The 21,709-nt window shown below is 36.7% G+C and overlaps 1 protein-coding gene and 1 long non-coding RNA gene across 2 annotated transcripts in view; one reads left to right on the plus strand and one right to left on the minus strand.

Annotated features, from left to right (window-relative positions):
* Positions 1-21,709, minus strand: part of LOC145678854 (uncharacterized) — a 214,991-nt gene that overhangs the window by 188,275 nt on the left and 5,007 nt on the right. Inside the window, exon 2 of the mRNA XM_081749421.1 lies at positions 17,382-17,495. The gene's annotated coding sequence lies outside the window, so the exon portion shown is untranslated. The remainder of the gene's footprint in view (positions 1-17,381; positions 17,496-21,709) is intronic.
* The window catches only part of LOC145678855 (uncharacterized), a 233,302-nt gene that overhangs the window by 62,403 nt on the left and 149,190 nt on the right, over positions 1-21,709 (plus strand). The gene's annotated exons all lie outside the window — the stretch shown is intronic.

Genomic DNA, 21,709 nt, shown 5'->3' on the forward strand with positions numbered 1-21,709 from the left:
ATGATGGGGTAGCATACTTAAAATCGTGGCTTTTAAGATTTATTCTTTCTGGAGAAAGGGGGACGGCAAATGCTCCCATTGTACGGAGCAGCAAATTGCCTAGGGTCAGCCCTGGATAAAAGCTATGGAACAGTGTTACCAACGAAACGAGACGAGGAAAAATTTTCGTCGCGAGATGGGAGACGAGACAAATCTCTTTCAACAGAAACATGTATATACTTATCAAGAAGATACAACACTTCCATTGCACATTTTTGGGACGACACGAGACTCCTGCAAATCTCGTTTCGTGAGCAACACTACATTGAAATTAGGCAAGTTTATCAGAAACAATATGATGACACAGAAAACTCTGACTGGTAGATGACAGTAACTTCAATTCCTGATGAACAAGATAAAATATATTTTATTGTGATTATTTATTGCTTTATTTACGGTTTCATTTGCGACAACCAATCTGGTTCCCGCGTAGTATAAAGCTACGTAGTTCCCGCGTAGTATAAATGAAGCTCGACATTTCTCATATATTGAGTAGTGATCTGGTCGCATTACGCGGCCACCTTTGGTTTATCCTCTCCCTGCTCTTCCCCAGGCTTCCCCAGGTACCCATTTGACATAAGATTTCAGCCCCTGAGTCGCAATTGAACGATGCTATAATGGCCGCAATGATTCTTGAAGCCTGGGTTCTACACAAATCATAGAACTGCTTTGTCCCACGTTGATGCATCGGAAGAAATCGGTACAATTCGTGGAGCTGCCTTCCGAACTCATATTTCAGAAAAAGTGAAACAGCATACGTGCACGAACAAGGTTGCCAAATTTAGGGGACATGGCAAACGACCGAAGGAAAAAAGAAAACACTTAAAGTACTATAACACGAATACTAACAATTATTTGAATTAAATGGTGACAATAATAGTAACAAAAATATAAAATAACGACAGCAACAATAACAACAAAACGAAACATGCAATCTGACAACATCGCACTCTCATGATATGTTGACCGCGTAGCGCGAGAAACGACACTGGTAAAATTTTATAGGTGAGGGTTGACGACTGGGACACGCCCTCGTGTTCTATTGGGTACTGAAACAGGTAGAAATCTAAAGCCTGTGACAAACATCTTGGCATTTCAGTTGAACGAATAAAACGCAAACTCTGGCGCGACGTTGCCAAGTGGTAAAGGGATGTGTCTATGGCTAAGGAGCAAACTACAAACTACAGCAGAGGATAGACGTGGATGTGTACAAAATAAACGTGGCAATACCGCTGGCCTCTCATTTGCTAGCAGCATTTAAAGGGAACTTGGAGCGCCGCCTTCAAATGCCAAGATGTTTGTCACACCGTTTAGGTCAAGCTTGACAACTTTTAGCTATCTGTTCTTCATTTGGACCGAAACCGGGCCGTCCGATTAGTAGACAGATGCCTTACCAACTACGCCACAGCAATTCTACCTACTTGCCCAGTCCGTCTCGAAATTTCCCGTCTCGAAACCGAAGCGAGAAAAAACAGTTTAAATTCGAGACAAGACTAGAAAATGACAAATTCTAGTGTCATTTCCGAGACGAGCAATTTCTCGACTTTCGTCAGCAACACTAATTCACTCATGTCGAAGATCGTAAACAATGTTTTAATTTTACATGATTATAGTGTAAAAACTATAAATTTGTAAAGTGATTGTGCGAACACAATGAAAAGTATTTATCAACAGCTCATAAGATAAGCTGTAAAGAGATAAGCAAATCACTGGTGTTTAAAGATAAGCAAATCACTATAGCATACACTCAAATGTTAAAGGTTTAAATGTTGATATAAGGTACACCTTGTCTCAAAAAGGTTGAGCGCATTCTTTATTGGTGTTTTGAGGCAAAAATTTTCTAAGTCCAGCTTCGGGTATCTTCGGGAAAAAGTAAGCCAGGTTCGAACCTCCAAGCCAGCCTTTGCAATCGGGAAAAAGTTTGCAGATGTGTTTTTCTTCTTTTAAATATAATAAGACTTGTTACCAAGTGTTTAAAAAAGCAACATTGATTGAAATACTTAAGGATACAATATTTCGAAACCTTTTTTTTTTTTTTTTTTTAATGTCAGCACATGCTTGTTTGTCATTTAGCTCTCCATACGTAATGGAACATTTAAATACGTTAAAGAATCTTTCCATATATAAAAGAATGCTCAAAGTTAAGAAATAGAACATAATTATCGCCTGAGTACTAAAATGAAAGTCAAAGTAGAACAGAAACAGCGTTTGTAATGGATATGAATGTCATAATTATCTTGAGATCCGTTATACATCGCTAGAAGCATAGTTCTAGAAGTCCTTGTGTTAGCTCATTGGTAAGCTGTCGGATTTCAAATCATAAGGTTGAGAGTTCGAATCCCGTCTAGCTTAATCATTTTTTTAAAATTATATTTTCTGCAATGCATGAAAAATTATATAAAATAGTTATATTAGAATACATAAGTTGTGTATATATAACATAATCATTGCATAACATAGTAATTATTATGTTTAAAATGTAACATCTGAGATAATTTTCACAGTAGGTCGGTATTATATATGAGGATGTAAATACAAGTTAGGAAAATCATTTAATAGCAATAAATAAGTTATGTAGTGTATTTATTTGCATCTATTAGTCATACAGATGTAACTTCTCAATATTCTCATTACAGCATGTCATTTACATTCGTGAAATACAATATATTCCTACGGATATAGAAAGTGTATAAACAGAGTATCCAAAGTCGTATCCTGCTTCAAGACACATAACTTTTCCCGATCCCCTTAACGTCACGGGAAGAAACACAAACTCTCTTTAGAACGGAATGTCGTTACATAGAGTCTCATTCGAATACGTTGAATATGCTTTTGTATATTCATCTCTCTCTCTCTCTCTTTCGCTTTGTTTATGTGTGTGTGTGTGTGTGTTGCGGAATATCCCAAGTTGAATACAACATTTGCCAAGTATATGAGCATCATTGTCATCGAATACGAGAAATAGAAAGTCGTGTTTCTTCAGATTGGGTTTGCGTGTTCATGTTAGCTCACTGGTAGAGTACGGACTTGCCAATAAAGAGGTCTTGAGTTCAAAGCCTACAGCTAATTATCATTCTTTTGTTAGTAGGATTGCACAGAAATCGGATACAAGGAGTGGTTTACTTCTAGAAATATTTTCAGAAGCGTTTAGGTGGCCCTGAAAAGGGCTGTTTTCGGGAGTTAAGGCGGGGACATTAATATTGTGTCCAAGACCCTTCTGAATTTATTACACGCTCCATTCTTCTGGGCATGGAATCTATTACATGGGTGACAAATCTATCTCCTTCCCCTACCTCCAGCCATGCTTCGGAAACAAGATGTCACAGGTCATCCTGAGTTCTTGGTGAATCTGCCTCAGGCCAACATTCCCTTAGAGTACGCTTCTCTTCTGCCCACATATCTTCCATGAGATTGAGGTCTGCTCCACGAGCGGCCAGTCGATTAAATCAATCTCAGGGTGCCCTGCGAACCATTCCTGAATCACACGGGAAGCGACTGGTATTGCTGGAACTGAATTACACCATCAGGCTGAAATACTCGTACAGATAGCACCATGATATTACTGATAATGTCTAAGTACTGAGCATTGTCCAGATGTCCTTCAATTCTATGAAACTGTCATGCTCCGCGACTGGAAATCCAACCCCAACATAAAATAGATACATGGCCACTGCGATTGCAATCAGCCACATATCCATGGTCATATCGGGTACCTCTCGGACGATACACAAAACGGCGTCCCTCCTTTGATGTTGTGAATATGGATTCATCTGAGAAAACTACGTTTTCCCAATTGAGACCCACATTCACCTGTGCAAACGCGAGACGGTAAATTTTGTGGTCGTCTGAGAGTTTTTCCTTCACGGCAGCAACACGGCCACGTAACCCAGCATGACGAAGCCTTCGCAGAGCTGTATGCTTACTACCAGGATAGAGAGAAACTTCCCTTAGCTGTCTAGACGTCCTTAGTGGGTCTAACCGGGTTTCGTTTACTAATCTCGCATCTTGGGCTTCGGTTGACACATGCGGACGACCAGGAGATCGTAAATTATCAGTCTGACCTGTAGCACCATATTTCCGAATCCATCGCCTTCCTGTAGAGGCCGGGACACCTACTCGCCTGCTAGCTGCAGTTGCAGAATAACCTTCCAACTCCCATAAAGTAATTACTGCTGTACGTCTATCCATAGTTACCAATGTTCTGAGCTGTGAGAAGGAAGCAATAGGTAAAAGCTAGTACCTGACGTGTGATTGGTTACTTGCCTACTGTGGGAAACAGCGTTGCCAGATCTAGCATAATGATGCTAGATCTAGCATAATTTGCATGTCTCTAGCATCTAGCAGCTTGCTTTTAGCATCCTGCCCAAATCTAGCACAATTTCAGCAAATTTATCAAAAAGCCGTAAAACCTGGAGATGAGAAAGAAGTTGGTCGTGGGAAGAAAAAGAACGGCAGAAATGTATCCTCTTCCATTGATTCATACAGTCGGTAAACCATACAGGCAGTCTTATTTTCCGAAGTAAGTTCGAAACGTCTTTGGGCTTTTTTGTGGCTCCACCCAGGGTTTTCTAATCCTTTAACTCCGAGGCATGGGCGGAGCTATGGGGGCCATTCTCCCCCCAATTTTTTGACAACTTCACCATCTTTATTTCTGACTTCATGATCATATTTATTCCTGAAATGACAGCTCCGAGACCGACCAAAAATCTGCCGCCCCCCCTCCCCAGCAGACGATGCCGAACTCCCCTTATGCTGCGAAGTAATTTTCTTTCAAAATATGTAAACAAAAACTTTGCATTCATTTATACGATATATACGCCATTGAGTCTGGCAACGACTGCATTAATTTAGTTGAGTTAAAATTTTGGTGCGTGAAGTATTGACTTCTATCCATGCATTCTTGCTCTCTGTGTATTTTAAGTTACGTTATCGTATCTCAACTTCGTTTTTTTAAACTCCTGAATTAGTAATTATGAGGATCTAGCATAATTTGACCGAATCTAGCATAAGTTCGATCAGGTTTTGGAATAATTCCGAGCTGTGAGTCTGGCAACGCTGGTGGGGAACGACTTGGTCAACGACTCGCGAAAGAAATCTGAAAATGGTGCGCCGTAATAATAATATCAAAAACAGTTTTTATAAAGGAATATTAATACATACGAAAAGCTGTTTAAAGAATGAATTGTTATACTGACTTTACGCGTATAAAAACATATACCATATACCAAACAGATTGAGCGATATGATGATAGCTGTTTTGAGACAAACTCTTTCGAAGTCCAACTTCGGGTATCTTGGGAAAACAGTAAACTAAAGCTGCTGGTTCGAACCTCCAAAGCCAACCTTAGTAATCGGGAAACGATGTACAGATATGTTTTTCCTTCTGTTAAATATAATAAGACATGTTGAAATGGTATTAAGTGTAGAAAAAAGTAACATTGAAATACTTAATGATACAATATTTCGAGACTATGTATTCACACTCTCGTTTCGTCATTGTGATTTCCATACGGAAAAGAGCATTTACGTATGAGCTCAGTTATATTTCAGAAGCAGCTTCCGAAAAGCGGTAATGTTAGCTCAGTGGTACACCACCGAGCGTTTAAATCGTGAGTTCGATACCCGTTCAGGTGAAATTCTTTTATGATATTCTACTTTTCCTCAATGCATGAAAATTATGTAAAATAGTTACATTACAATTCATCAGTTGTATATATCAGTTGAATGTATATATTCATATCATCAGTTGTATATATCAGTTGAATATATATATTCATATCATTTCACGACATAAGTAATTCTTATCTTTAAAATATAACATCTGAGGTATTGACAGAACGTCGGTGTGTTATGTGTGAATATTGAATACAAATTTAAAAAATCGGCGTAATAGCAATAAATAAGTTATGTAATGTATTTATTTGCAGCTACTTTCATCGCAGATAACTTCTCAATATTCGCATTACAGCATTTAGGTAGAGCATATCGAAAATCGGATCGTGGTCCAAGACAAAAAACTAGCTAGCCCCAAACTGTCACGTAAGAAATTCGCGAATCGCAAAAGTAAAGTGAAGAGATTGAGAGCGGTAATTCCTTAATCGCTCACTCTCAACTCTCTCTTATCTCCATTTATACACATAAAAGTGTATGTATGTATGTTCCAACATAACTCATGTATGCCTAGAGCAGGGTTTCTCAACCTGGGAGTCGCGGCCCCTAGGGGATCGCGAAGATAGGCGGAAGAGATAAATATAGTTAGAATCTAATACCAGAAATTATTTTTAAATATTATTTTTAATTTTGTTCTGATAGGCATACTTTTATTTTTTATACACACTGTAAAGAACGATAAAAAATAAGTCTACTGAACATTTTCAAAGGGTGTAGAATTCGTGTTACTATTCGGTTGAAAGTCTCTTGTCGTCGCGAATTCTGTCGAGAAATTTGAAGCTTAAAATATACAAAACGATAATCATGCCTGTTGTTCTGTATGGTTGCGAAACATGGTCGCTTACTTTGAGGGAAGAACATAGACTGAAAGTATTTGAGAACAAGATCCTTAGACGAATATTCGGACCCAAGAGGAACGGGAATGGGGAATGGCGGAAACTTCATAACGAGGAACTACATAATTTATACGGTTTACCCAACATTGTTAGGGTCGTCAAGTCTAGAAGGCTTAGGTGGGCAGGTCATGTAGCTAGAATGGAAGAAAGTAAAAACGCTTTCAAAATCTTGACTGGAAGACCAATCGGAAAACGACCATTAGGAAGACCTAGGCGCAGATGGAAAGACAATATTAAGATGGATCTCGCTGAGATACGAATACAAAGTAGAAACTGGATCCAATTGGCTAAGGATAGAAGTCTGTGTAGAGTTTTTGTGAACGCAGCATTGAACCTCCGGGTTCCATATGCCATAGAGTTAGTTAGTTAGTAGAGTTGTTTAAAAATGAATTTAAATCAAAGAGGTATGATATAAAACTAATGAGAACTGTATATAGAAATACTAGAAAAATACACATGCAACAAAACCTGCACATTGAAATACAATTAAAATTAAAACCTAATGAGACACCTAAGCATGGTGTAATTTCACTAGTTCAGCAATGTCCGGTTCAATCTTCATGACGAACATTATCAAGCCATTTTCAACTGATAAGCGATTTCTTATCTTTGTTTTAATGTTTACCATAAAAAACACACTTTCGCACAAGTACGATATAGCAAATGGAATTATTACTTTTAAAGCAGCAATCCCCAGACCAGGATATTCTTCTCTCCTCATCAGGCAGAACTTGTCCAAGTCTTCGTTACAAAAAAACCAGTTGCAAAGACTTGTCGCATGATCGTTCTATTATTTGGTCAAGAAGTTGTGGGAAGTTGTGGGTCGCTGGCAAGAGCGTGTGATAAAAGGAGATCGTGATAGGAATTAGATTGAGAACCATTGGCCTAGAGTAATTTTAACCACATTTCTTATAGTTTCGAAAAGAGTGCTGTCGGGTTACCTATGGTGAATGGGAGGGGGATACATATAAAAGATTGCTAGAAAATGATCGATATTAGATTCATAGTTTTCGGGGTCGCTTAGATAAATAGTGAGACTTTCAATTTCGCTTAACTCCGATTAAGCTCTCATTAATAGGGATGGGCACGAACGACTTTTCTTTGAAACTCGACTCGACTCGAAACAGACATCTTTGAGGTCTACTCTTGGACTCGGCGCGAAAAATATCTTCCAACTCGACTCGGATTAGAGTCAAGTCGAACCAAAACGAGCAAAATCTTGTGTGTAGCCCTACCTAGACAATACATAGACAATAATTATTCTATCATCAATTATACTACTATTACTACAAATAATAATAATAATAATAATAATAATAATAATAATAATAATAATAATTAGGCAATGGGACTAATGTGAAATGTGGACTAATGTGGACTAATGGGAAATGCTGCACTGTTAGCGGCGCTGAAAACTTACGATTCGATTCTAATATCGAAGGATTTCGATATCTTTATGTCGCTACGTAACCACCCTGGGTGCTAATGGGAGCTTAATTGGACTTGAATTGAAAGTAGAACTATTCACCTAAGCGACCACGAAACTATGGATTCGATACTAATATCGACCCGTTTCTAGCATTTTTGATATGTATCCCGACAGTACTCTTTTTCCAGACTGTAAGAAATATAGTTAAAATTGCTCTAGATATATCAGAATTATGTTGAAATACACACATAAATCCACTTTTATATTCTGTATAAATAGAGAGTGAGCGAGCGAGCGAGAGAGGGCGACTCAAGGCATCACCACTTCCACATTGCAAAAGCATATATCAGGAATTGAATTGAAAATCTATGTAAAGACTTTCTGCTGTGGCATGCTTCATAAGGACAATTCCAATCTGCTCACGTGACCTTTGGGGTTCATGAATTTTTTTGCGAGCGTTCCGACTTTGGATTCTCTGTTTATACCTTCTGTTTATGCATCGAATAACTTTTCAAGAACATAAATGACATTCTGTATTATGAATGTTGAGAATTACCCTCTATATGACAAATAGCTGCAAATAAATACACTACATGATTTATTTATTGCTATTGAACGAGTTTCTTAACTTGTATTTACATTCTTATATATAATACCGATCTACTGTGAAAATTATCTCAGATGTTATATTTTAAACATAATAATTACTATGTTATGCAATGATTATGTTATATATACACAACTTATGTATTCTAATGTAATTATTTTATATAATTTTTCATGCATTGCAGAAAATATAATATAAAAAAATGACTAACCTAGACGGGATTCGAACTCTCAACCTTATGATTTGAAGTCCGACAGCTTACCAATGAGCTAACACAAGGACTTTTAGAACTATGCTTCTAGCGATGTGTAATGGATCTCAAGATAATTATGACATTCATATCCATTACAAACGCTGTTTCTGTTCTACTTTAACTTTCATTTTAGTACTCAGGCGATAATTATGTTCTATTTCTTAACTTTGAGCATTCTTTTATATATGGAAAGATTCTTTAACGTATTTAAATGTTCCATTACGTATGGAGAGCTAAATGACAAACAAGCATGTGCTGACATTAAAAAAAAAAAGGTTTCGAAATATTGTATCCTTAAGTATTTCAACGCGAAGACGAAAAGGTTAGCGGAGGACCGTGGAGCATGGAAGCTTCTCAGCTGCAGCAAGTGACCTGCCAATAAAGGCAGAATACCTATGATGATGATGATGATGAAGTATTTCAATCAATGTTACTTTTTTAAACACTTGGTAACAAGTCTTATTATATTTAAAAGAAGAAAAACACATCTGCAAACTTTTTCCCGATTGCAAAGGCTGGCTTGGAGGTTCGAACCTGGCTTACTTTTTCCCGAAGATACCCGAAGCTGGACTTAGAAAATTATTGCCTCAAAACACCAGTAAAGAATGCGCTCAACCTTTTTGAGACAAGGTGTACATCCTTCGTGGACCTATCGTGATGCAGAAAGATCCTGATAACTTCTAGATGAATTTTTTTTTAAAAAAGGGCACAAATTTTGTACATAAATTTGCAAAACGAAATGAGACGAGAAAGCCTTTTCGAGAATCGAAAGGAAATTTTGACAAAATTGACGAGACGAGACGAGAAAACCTAACCTCGTCTCATGGGTAACAGTACTAAGCATATATAGATCGAACAATCAGCCAGTTTAAGCTTTTAGTGGTCATACATAATTTCCTTATCCTTTCGCTGTTCTTTTTTACGGTTTTATTATACTTCTGAAATTGTCGGAAATTTGCACACTAGAAATCATGTTCTCGGAAAGGTACTGAATCTATATAAAAACAACAAAATATAATAATAATAATAATAATAATAATAATAATAATAATAATAATAATAATAATAATAATAATAATAATAATAATAATAATAATAATAATGTTAGACTTTTTTGCCATAAGATGTCAGTCAGAGAGAATGGGGTACATTTTTAAGTAAGTGTAATACAGGTTTTATGAATTTGCTAATTTGTATAGCGTAAGTTGGGAAAGAAAATTTGGTTTCGAAAGCTTTTCAAGCTTTGTTCCAAAACGGAAAATTTCAATTATATAAACTGGCTTGTATGTAAATAAAGATACACATAAAACGTAATATTTAGCATTAAAACGCTGCTTCAGTAATATTTAAGTGAGTAAATACCTATTGATGTTGTCCCCCAAATTGTGATTCATCATTTATATCAGTGGTGCCCACCCCAACCCCCCTTATGAGCATGACGCGCCCCCCCAGTTGTGTATCCGTAGGTGTTCTTCCATGAAAAAAAATTCTTTTTGATTAATTTTTACACCCCCTCGAACATATTTATATAGATTTTTACCCCCAAAATATTTCAGTGACGCAGTTTGCGTCATATCCCCCCTTTGTGGGCACCCCTGTTTATATACAAAACTTCATTTATATATAGAATTATTTATCTATTTTCTATGTCCTAACTATATATAAAACTACATGAAGTGACATAAAATAAAGGATTACTTCCGGTTGATGTGGAAAGTTGAAATTTGGCATGATTGTAGCTTTCTGGGACTATATCACAGGAAAATTGTCAAAAATGAATATTTAGAATTTTTAGGGGGTCTGAAAGAGGCTTGAAAAAATCCCGCATGTTATTTAAATGGGCCTTTTTTTGGACCTATAATCTTATGTTTTAGGTACTTGGAATTGGAACAAAAACTTGAAATTCGGTATGCTTATATATTTTCGTTAGCGTTAACTAAGTAAATCGCCAAAAATGAACATCTTCAACTGTCGAGTGGTTAAATGGAGAATTAAAAATGTCTTTTCCCATGTTATTTATATGGAACATCTTCTACACTCCAAAATGTTTAGGCACTTCCGGCTAGTGATGGATAAATTCCCGGGAAAATATTTTTCGGGAATATTCCCGGGAAAATTCCCAAAAATGGGAATATTCCGGGAATTTATGTGTAAACGAAAGAAAATTGCATTCTATTACTATATTGATTTAAAAATTAAATTCCTTTTTTATCATAGTATATTTATCATTGTTGTCTCCAGAGGAATCTAAAATGTATATTCTGAACGGCATTACCTTATTTTATTATATATGGAGTACGCATAAATGTATATTTACTTACAATATTTTTATGCAAGTAAATATGTTGAAAAACATTTGGTATAGGAAGTCCAAATACTTTTACACCACTAAACAGTTTAAATTTATACGTAAGTGGATTTTCTAAACTTGATCTTACTACTGATATTATAGCCTAACTATATTAAATTTTTAAATGTTACAAACAAATTAAGTTGGGTAACTGCCAGAAAACACATGTCTCACCGTTTTATTAACATTTGCACGTATATATTTATGTTCAAAATATTTGCACGATACTAACTTTTCTTTAAATTTTTGCACGTAACATTGCCACACACGACCTTTCTTCCTAGCCATATCTCGAAATTTCATGCGTTAATTCACATGTAAGAGAAGCCGGAGTACCTATTCAGAAGCTCTGAGAAAGAGACAGCACACAGACATTGTCTATTACTAACGGTGATTCGGGGTATACTTCACCTCTAACTCTGCAGAATTTCTAGATTACTTGTTCCTTTTCATTTATCAATTAGTATTTTGCTACTTTCTAGTAGGGCCCACAAATGAAAATGGAAATTTAAAAATCATATTATTAATTATTATATAAAGTACAGTCAACGAATTTCAATATTTTAACCTCCAAATAATTTAAAACCTAGTACAGTGAAAGCTTCCTTAACGGACACCTCTATAATACGGGCAGATTCTTATGTCCCGGCAAAAATATATGTTCACTTACCGGAAAAAAAACCCTTTTACGGACACTCTCAACGATCGCGGACAGTCCTTTTTTTATTTTTTCAAAAGTTTCAATAACTTCTTCATAACGGACAGGAATTATTCTTAGTTCTGCGATATATCACAGTTGACAGAAAAGTATTTTCCCCACAAGTGTATCTATCATGAGTCTAGACCTGGTGAACCATCAAACAGAACAGCTTGAAGCTGAACTTGGATGATTTTTTTTTTCTGCCCGCAATAAACTGTTTTCTGCTGGAAATCCTAGAAAACCTTCAATAAGATACTCATGCAGAGTCAGTCGTATGGCCAAGAATTCTATGGGAAAGATCTTCCCTTCCCTAACAAATTTAGCCCTTTTTACTCTGGGCCTTGCATCTTTTCCGGCAATTTCATAGGTAACAAAACATACATTGATTGTTTTGCAATAACATTTTCAACGAGCAATATTTCCTCTTGTACTTTTTTTTTTTTAAAGCAACTTTTCTTTTACTTATGATACTGGAACAAATCTGGGTTGGAGTTTTACCGCTTTCATTTTAGGTCAATAAGTGCATACACTCCCAATAACTTGTCTTTTCATCCATCCCGTCAACGAATATACCGCGCCAGTTCACAAACACATACACACACACATTTCTACTGAGAATTCTCAGAGGATACTTGCTAATGAGTATTATTAATCTTGTAGAGGAAAAAGCATGCCTTTTTCGCTAAACAAAGGAGTTTATCCAGTTAGTGGGTTCCTAACGCATCTTTTGAGAAGGTTCTGAGAATTTGAAATAAATGAAAAAGTTTTTTCCTCCCACTTTTCCTCCTATGCATCTTTTGCAGTATACGAATATATTAACACATCCCCCCAGCAATAATATTATTTAACAGAAATGAATTTCTCTTTCATCCCTGCCAGTAATTCAAATACGTACTAAATACAGTATTTTCATATTGAATTTTATGTATTTATGCTCATACATAATGTATTTACTGTATATTACTGCATACAATTACCGTTATGAGAAATTAAATTTCTGTAACGTCTCTGTAACGGACACCTCTCAGTAACGGACAAAAATTCATGTCCCATTGGTGTCCGTTATTCAGAGGTTTCACTGTAGTAAATGACAATAAATGGAAATAAAGTAATTAGTGGTATAGTTCATATAATTTACAAAATAAAGTAAAGAAATGAAAATAAATTCCTTCCCGAGAATTTATATGCCAGGGAAAAACCCGGGAATATTCACAATTTTAATTTTCCTTCCCACCGGGAATATTCCCACTGCGCACCACTACTTTCGGCAGGATTAGAATGATGAAATTTCGCATGATTGTAACTTTCCGGGATTAATGCACAGGAAAATTGCCAAAAGTGAATATTTTTAGTTTTTAAGGGGTCTAATAGGGAGAAGAAAAGACTCTATGTTATTTGGATGGGCGTTTTCTTGGAACAAATTTTATCTTTTAGGTAGTCGAAATAAAAAAAAAACTTCAAATTCGATAGAATTGTTTTAAAAAGTGCGAGGTTGTAGACCGAACAAACGAGGGAGTTTGAGGACAAAGTCCCCACGTAACCAAATCTAGGAAGTGTTAAGAACAAGTGCACGAAATTCACTCTTGATGCAAAGACTGATACATAAGAGATGCGAGGCCGTAGGCCGACCAACCATGGGGGACTGGGGACGGAACCCAAGCTAGCCAAAGGCTAGTATACGTATAAAAATGAAAGTCACTATGTTAGTAACTTAATAATTCTTGAACCACCCAACAGATCTCGATCAAATTATCAACACAGATGAGGTTCGGGCATGGCCGGATTAAAATGGGGGGAGGGGCTTAGGGGGCTATAGTTAAGGGCCTCCAGGTGAACAGGGGCCTTCACTCTGATCAAAATGTCAACTGGCTATCTAAAAAAAAAAAAAACATCATGAAGATACAATTATTATCATAAAATAAAATTTGACCAAAAATATGAAACATTTTCCCTTCACTTTTCTACTGTACTTTCACAGAAACGTATTACGTGAAGTCAGCAGGGGTCACATATTTTTTCTAGCCCCGGGCATCCAGTTGGATTAATCGGGTCCGGGGACTGGGATGGCTTTTATCATTTCACTTTGAGAGTACAACGTAGGGGTGGGGGTGGGGGGAAGGAGAGATATAGATATATATAAAAATAACGAACCACGAGACCGATCACGATCAAATAATCAACAATGATAAGGTTCAGTCCTGGGATGGATGGTTTTTATCATTTCACTTTGACGGTATAACTAGGAAAGGGGGAGATAAATAAAAATGATTGAAAATGACCGATATTAGTGCTGAATCAATAGTTTTTGGGTCGCTGAGATGAACAGTGACACTTCCGATGCTGTTCAAATTAAAACTCAGCCCTTTATGTTCAAAATGAAACGTATTCTTCCCGTGTGAAGAACGAGTATTCTGCTAGTTTTTCTTAAATATATAAACTTAAAAATTGACACTGTACAATAAACATGCCACAAATAAAGATGGAAGTGATACTTAAGAAATGATTAATCAAGCTTTTAAATCGGACACTAGCAAGACGACGGAATAGACAGTATGGTTACTGAGGTATAGATACCCTAAATATTACGAACAGGAAACTGAACCTGTTTTAAAACCGAAACCGAAAAAGTTCAAAAACCGGTAAAAAAAAATGTCGAGTCCACCACTAGATTGTATCCCAGACAAGCGCTTCATCAGATAGCCTCTCAAATCCGAGACCACGCACATGTAACGTACACATTTTAGCCACTTTTTCGCCATAGAACTTTTAATAAACTACCTAACATATTCCAGTTTATTATCTACTCTTTCTTATACTTTGAATTAGTACGAGAATCTACGGACAGGATCAGAGAAACAAGGACAGAGCTTAAAACGGTCATTACTGCCGCTCATGAAACGAAACAAAAAAATAAGATTTTGTTGTCTCGTCTCGTAAATTCTGTTGAATACTCGTCTCGTCTCGATTTTCGAAGAATTCTTTCTCGCCTTATTTTCACTCTCAAAAATATTTTCCCGTCTCCTTTCGTAAAATTAGGTACAAAATTTATGTTCTGATTTCTTTCTTAATTTTATTTAGAAGTAAGTTAACAGAATCTTTCCGCGTCACGAGTAGTCCACGAAGGGTGTGAGATAACAACATGTAAACCATATTTATTATTGAAGTATATTGAGTAAAGTCTTACGTATTTTTAATCGTTGATAAGTGCTCTTCATTACGTTCGTACAAGTACTTTGTATCAGGGTTGGCAAAAACCATGGTTTTTATTGAAAAAACCAAAAAAACGGTTTTTTGGTTTAAACCTTTTTTATTTATTTAAACCAGATTCTTTTGGTTTAAATAATTTGCTCTATGCATTTGTATCACATATGGACAGAAATAAGTTTGTTTTAATTTGGTGTTATTATGCAATAACCGGGTTATGCTGGAAGGGGTCACTTAAGCTTAAAGCGAAACAAATTGTCCTCTATTTGAACTTGAAACCGGGACTAATTGGCCACAAATGTGATACGTGCGCCGACTCACTCACGAAGGACTACTGATACGTTATACTGCTCTTTTTATACTTTTAATATAATTGTCAAATTATCAAGAGTCATTTGAGAAGTACAAAAAGATAAACAGTTGCACAAGTGAAACCATTATACAGAATTACATATGGACAATTTCAAAATATTGCAAAGTACAGAAGGACTAATTAAGTCTAAGCACTACGACTTTTATAAGTCAAGTTAAAAAAAATTACGACGACTTAATTTGCATATCAGTAAGAAAATTGAATAAAGATAATTATTTGAGTCCACTTTGGCTCTGACCCATTTATGCATAAATAGATACCAAAGATACTTTTGATTTCAGTAAATGGCTCTCGTGGGGTTTGTATGACCTCCCCCCCCCCCAAAGTACGGTATTTTGATGTATTTTATCAATAGTAAACATTAATAAAGCGAAACAATATTTGGAATTTTTCTTTGATTGCAATTGCATAACAATAATAATTATTAAAAAATCACAAAAGAAACATTCATATGTAGTATAATCTCTTTGAGTAATGAATGGGGAATTTAGGTCTGAATATAATACGAATAATATGTGGGAGTGAGCGGATAACCCACAAATGTGTGTTCATCAAGATTTTACGAAATTTTTCGTTTTTTTGGTTTAAACCAGCCAACCCTGCTTTATATCAATTTATAGTTTTTATAATCAGGGGCGGATCCAGGAACGACTTCTGGGGGGGGGCGGTGGGTTGTCATACTGCTACTTTTAAGGGCTCCAAACTTTGGGATGGTATTTATTTATATATATAAAATAAGAAAGCTTCCTCGTCTGGGGGGGGCGATCGCCCCGATCGCCCCCCCCCTGGATCCGCCCCTGTTTATAATATCAATCATGTATCACTAAAATAGTATTTGAGGTCTAAGACTTGAGTGAACCAGTGTTGCCAACGAAACTCGAGAAATTTATCTCCTCGAGACGAGAATTATCACATTTTCATCACGTCTTGACTTTAAAAATGTGCTTTTCGTCTCGAAATTTTAGAGGAAAATCGAAAAGAGACTAGAAATATCTAGACTCGTGAGAAACAGCACTCTACTTCACTTTCTAGATTTAGGCTCATACAATGCGCAATATAGGCCTAGCTTATACTACGTTCGAACTATTATTACGGAGGCACGGAGGCTCAGTAGTAAAGCGCTTAACTCTGTGGCCCGCAACGAGAGGAGGGCTAGGGGGGCCTGGCCCCCCAAAACGTTTCGTGGCCCCTTCAGACCTTAACACAAAATGCTATTATTAATACAAAAAATACAATTTAGCTATTGGTAAGAGAATGTTTAATGACTTGCCCCCCCTAACATATTCATGCCCCCAAACCTCTGTGGCTGGTTGCGGGCCTGGAGAGGTCTCTGGTTCAATCCCCGTGTTAAGTAAGTTAGTGGTGGACATTAAACCATCATCAGCTCTTAAACTTTATTCTTAATTATCGTTCAATTAGTGAGTTGTACGTATTTGTTATAATATAAATGTTTTACATATAATTCTTTTTTTCTAAATTTCAATTTTTTAAAGTATCGATTGGCCAAAAGAATTCAGATCTGCCTGACTTTAATTCCATCTATGGATCATATATCAGAGCTGTTCGGGAGGGTGTAGGAGAAAAGTGAGTGGCGCGATTTTTTTTTTTTTTTTTTTTTTTTTAACGCGACAGTACAAGTGGCGGATCTAGAAGCTAAAAACTGCGGGTGTGGAAGCCAGAATCCAGACTTATGATACGCATATCACGAGTTTACTAGCTTCAATTATTTTTGTCATTCAAAAAACTGGGGAACCTAGCCACCTCGGCCCCGGGTTAGTTCCGCCACTGGACAGCACTCGTGAACGGCGATACAACATAATCATATTTAAAAATATAGATCAGTTAATGAATGTTACTTACCCACTGAATCTTGAGCAGTACTTGTCCATTACAGCTTGGCTTTCCTGTTTGTCAAACAATAGATGGAGCCCGCCTTTGCTTGGTACTTGTCACACTCACACGACCACAAGATACCTATGAACAAGAATTAGCCACTGTATTTCTTGATATCTTTCACACAAGTATTAAAAGAAACACGTGTTCTTTCCACTGAACCTGAACGAAATTTTCTTTATATGGTATTACATACTAACGCAAACATCCTGACTTTTTCTTCTTTTTTTATGTTCCTATGGACAATACGTGTTTATACTCCGTCTAAAGGGCAATACGTGTTAATATTCTGTTTTGTGAAGGTGAAGATGTGTGTTTGACATGCTGGCGTCGAACGGAGTGCAAAAGAACCAAGAGATCTGCTAACAGAATTCTCTCTTAGTCGGGGGGAAAGGAGGTGTGTGTGTGAGTATGTGACACTATATCAGAATGTGTTTGTGTGTGTGTGTAAGAATGCATAAGAAAGAGGAATGAGGAGCAGACAGACGTAAAAACAGAGAGAGAGAAGATATTTTCAGTATATCTCATGTTATAATTGACAACTTTCAAAAATTTTAGACATCTTTGCCATCTGGATAGTTTTGCGTTGGAAAATTAGGGAAGACGTCAAAGGTTGGAGATGTCTGGAGGAAGGGGGAGGGGGTATAGTCTTCAAAAATGGAATTCTTGTCATCCAATCAGGGCACCGCTTGTTTCACAAAGCTGAAACTAGGCTCCAATTTAAAAGTAACCCAAGTAAAAAAAAAAAAAAAAAAAAAAAAAACTGAGCACAGGATGGGAAGTACCAGAGAACTGTTGTCTTACATGTTTCGCCAGCAGATAGAAAGACATGCATACACCCCCTCAACTTCTTTTTTAAAACCTAGTTAAGACTGAATGAAAAAAAAAATAATAAAACGAATAACTTAAGAAAGACACCATAATGAGGAGAAAGAGTGTATTGGTATACAAGCTTTTCTCTCATATCTATTCCGTCTATCAATACAAAACTTGGTATACACTTTTCTTAGCCCCTATACTATTTCTTTGAGATATATTTGGATTGTGTGCTTTTGCCCGGGGCCTTTCCAGAGGGGTCCAAAATTGATGGGAGAAATTTCTGGAGGAAATTTTCCCGAAATTCTCCCAGTTTTCCCTATTTAAGTATGTTAGGGACCCCAATACAAAGCACCTCTGGCAAGCTTGTTTCATGCTGAAGAGAATGAACTATAAACCATGACTTTCCAATGAACAGTGTTGATGCAATAGCTATTTCACTGCGAGTCTACGATTTTCTTTATACTAACAGGGTTAATGGGCCCCAGGGACTTACTCCGTTGTCCATGGCACCTAAGTTTTAGTGCATGAACATATATCTTTGTTATGTTTATCGAATGGTCTAGGTTTGATTAGGAAGTCTCGTTGACAGGATCATGCCCTTTCCTTGTTAGTATTAGCTACGTTAGTTTATGAAATGACAACGTCGTGTCACGGTCCTTGTTTTATTGTCCTTGTCCACACGCTTTTATTGACTGTGTCCTACACTTTACTAATAAATAATAATGGATAGGACACATACTAAGGGAAGATCAGAAATGGTCATTTTGTATAGGGCTTCCGGCTTAGTACCCTCAATGAAGTCCAGTGCTTTTTCTTTAGTCATACTTCCTCGCAGTCTAAGCCCCTCCCCCCACTCTTCGGAACTAATAAAACTAAATTTGCCATTACATATCACTCTTGTTCAATACATTTCCTTTAGCGAATACGGAAAATCTAATATAAATAAAATAAAGAGTTTGTTTGTCTGTGCGTCTGTGTACGGTCTGGTGACCAGACGAGTGGACCGAGAGTTACCAAATTTTGGTCACGGGTATCCTGGTCCAGCCCCCAGACCAAGACGAGACTTTTTTTTTTTTTTTAAAAAATCGAACCAGAGGTCATCAAGGATTTCATTTACCAGGACATATAAAAGTACTAGTAGAAAATGACCAATATTAGTGTCGAATTCATAGTTTTCGCAGTCGCTAAGATTAATGATGAAACTCCTATCGCATTAACTTCCAAATTCACTCTATTTGGGTGCGTGCCGGGGATCACCGGGAAGGGGATACAGATACAGAGACATGTAAAAATAATCCAAAATGACTGATATTAGTGTCAAATCCATAGTTTTCGCGGTCGCTGAGATGAATCGTGATACCCGCACAGGCGTTAATTTCCAAATACAGCCCCCATTAACTGGGGGCCACAGGCTTTATCTTTTTCAAAATTCGAACCAGGGGGGTTTCAGGAGGAGTTTACCAGGATATGTAAAAATAGTAGAAAATGACCGATATTTTTTTCTTTCGTTGTTCAATTTGTTTACATAGTTATTTTATCTGACCCATGCGAAGAATGCGTATTTCAGCTAGTGTATAACAAAAACGCTCTATAAAGGAATCCTGCAGGAAAAAGAAGAAAAGATTGACGAAAAAAACACGGAGAAGTGTCTACGAAGATATGAAAAGAATAGGAAAGATGGCCACAAATAAGAGAAGAAGCTAAGAATCGTGTAGAATGTTTCAGTTATCAGCAAAGAAGAATCATTAAGTAGGCAGAAAATTACGTTTATCAAGTTATTATTATGATGTTACTTATCTATAGAACGATATCGTTGTTGCATACAGTATAAAGGAAGACATTTCCTGCAAACCTTGCATTTTGTCTTTGATGGTGTAAGTCAATCAAAAACTGTTTGCCCAGAAGAAATGTCTCCGGTTGGGCGGAGTTTATGTCAGACGAAAGAGGTACAGCATCCTCCACGTGGGGAGAAGATGAGAAACCAGAAAACATGGATGAACGGAGGGAAGAAAGAGAGAAAGAAAGACGGAAGCGACTACAATATGAAGAAAGATCATATCCGTCTGTCTTGTCTTCTGTGACAAGTCGACGTTCATTTTTGTTTTCTTTCTTTCTGTACCTCTTCATCTTCGTCTTGGTATGTACTGACGCATATGCTGAGTGACTGGATGCGAGTTTGCGTTGATTGACAAGAGCGTTCTCGCCTCGGATAGGGCAACCGACACACATCCTTGGCTTTTGAAGGCTTTTGTCACACGCGAAGGGGCCGAAGAACTTGGCAAACGTTTGGAGAGAAACTTGCATTTAGTTCTGTAGACAGACATCTGATTCTTGGTGCCAAAGCTAGAAATTCACATTCTATTCATTAATCTATTGGAAAGAAATATTTTATCTAACAAATATTCCATTTCCATTTCGTTCAAAATAAGTGTTAAAATTAATAAATTAATAAGTAACTACGTGGCTGAACTTTCGCTCTCTACACAGTGCACCATTTCCATATGAGCATGAATCTGGTCATTTCTCACAACATCTGTACATAAACCTATCCATTTACAGACACAAGTGAAAGATGACTTGATAAAAATCGGCAAGCGGTACCATAAAGGCGATATTTTTCGATTATTTTTTTCAGTATCTCGCACGGTTTGCAAGATTTAAGCCTACTTCCGGTTGGAGTTTTTAATTCATGTATGATCAGTGTTTTCTTTCTTCTTGCATGTAGTAATAAGCAAATACACAATTAATACACATTACATACACAATTAATTATAACGTCAGTGATATATGGTGTTCATTGGACAAAACACTCCAAACAATAAAGATTCATCTTAGACTGGAGAAATGGTTTTTCCTTCATTTTTCATTATTATTTGGCCATGAAACAAATGCCGAAGAGATATACAACCCCATATACAATTGTGTTGTATTGGAATGTATAACTTATAGGTTACGATACTTTACTTTTTTTTTTTTTTTTTTTTTTTTTTTTTTTTTTTTTTACAAATTCAACACTTCCAGTGTACCCCTAAAAAATATAATACACAAATAACAGCCACGTCTTTTACATATTCAATTAGAACTGGACAGTATATACAAAATCTGAAATCGACCAGCGAAAAGGCACGTTTCTAGCACTCGTGGTTTTCGAGATTTCATTGTCGAAAGAATTAGAGACAAACATAGGGATGCGCACGAGACAAAATTTATGGCTATCTCGTCTCGAAAATGTGCAGTAAAAGTGATGTCTCGACTCGAAAAATGTATATTTCTTTATTGGAAGAGCCGTGTCTCGACTCGAATTTTATCAGGAAAATCCTGTCTCGACTCGTCTCGTGTGCATCCCTAGACAAACATATAAACCTAACATTTTAACCCTTAAGCTGGCGCGTTGGGGTATAACGTACCCCACTGTTAGTCTTTGTAATGTAGCAGCATTTTTTTAATTTTTTAAATTTTTTTTTAGGATTTCAACT

The sequence above is a fragment of the Thermobia domestica genome, chromosome 2 (assembly GCF_964235325.1).
Source record: "Thermobia domestica chromosome 2, izTheDome1.hap1.1, whole genome shotgun sequence".
Taxonomy (NCBI): domain Eukaryota; kingdom Metazoa; phylum Arthropoda; class Insecta; order Zygentoma; family Lepismatidae; genus Thermobia; species Thermobia domestica.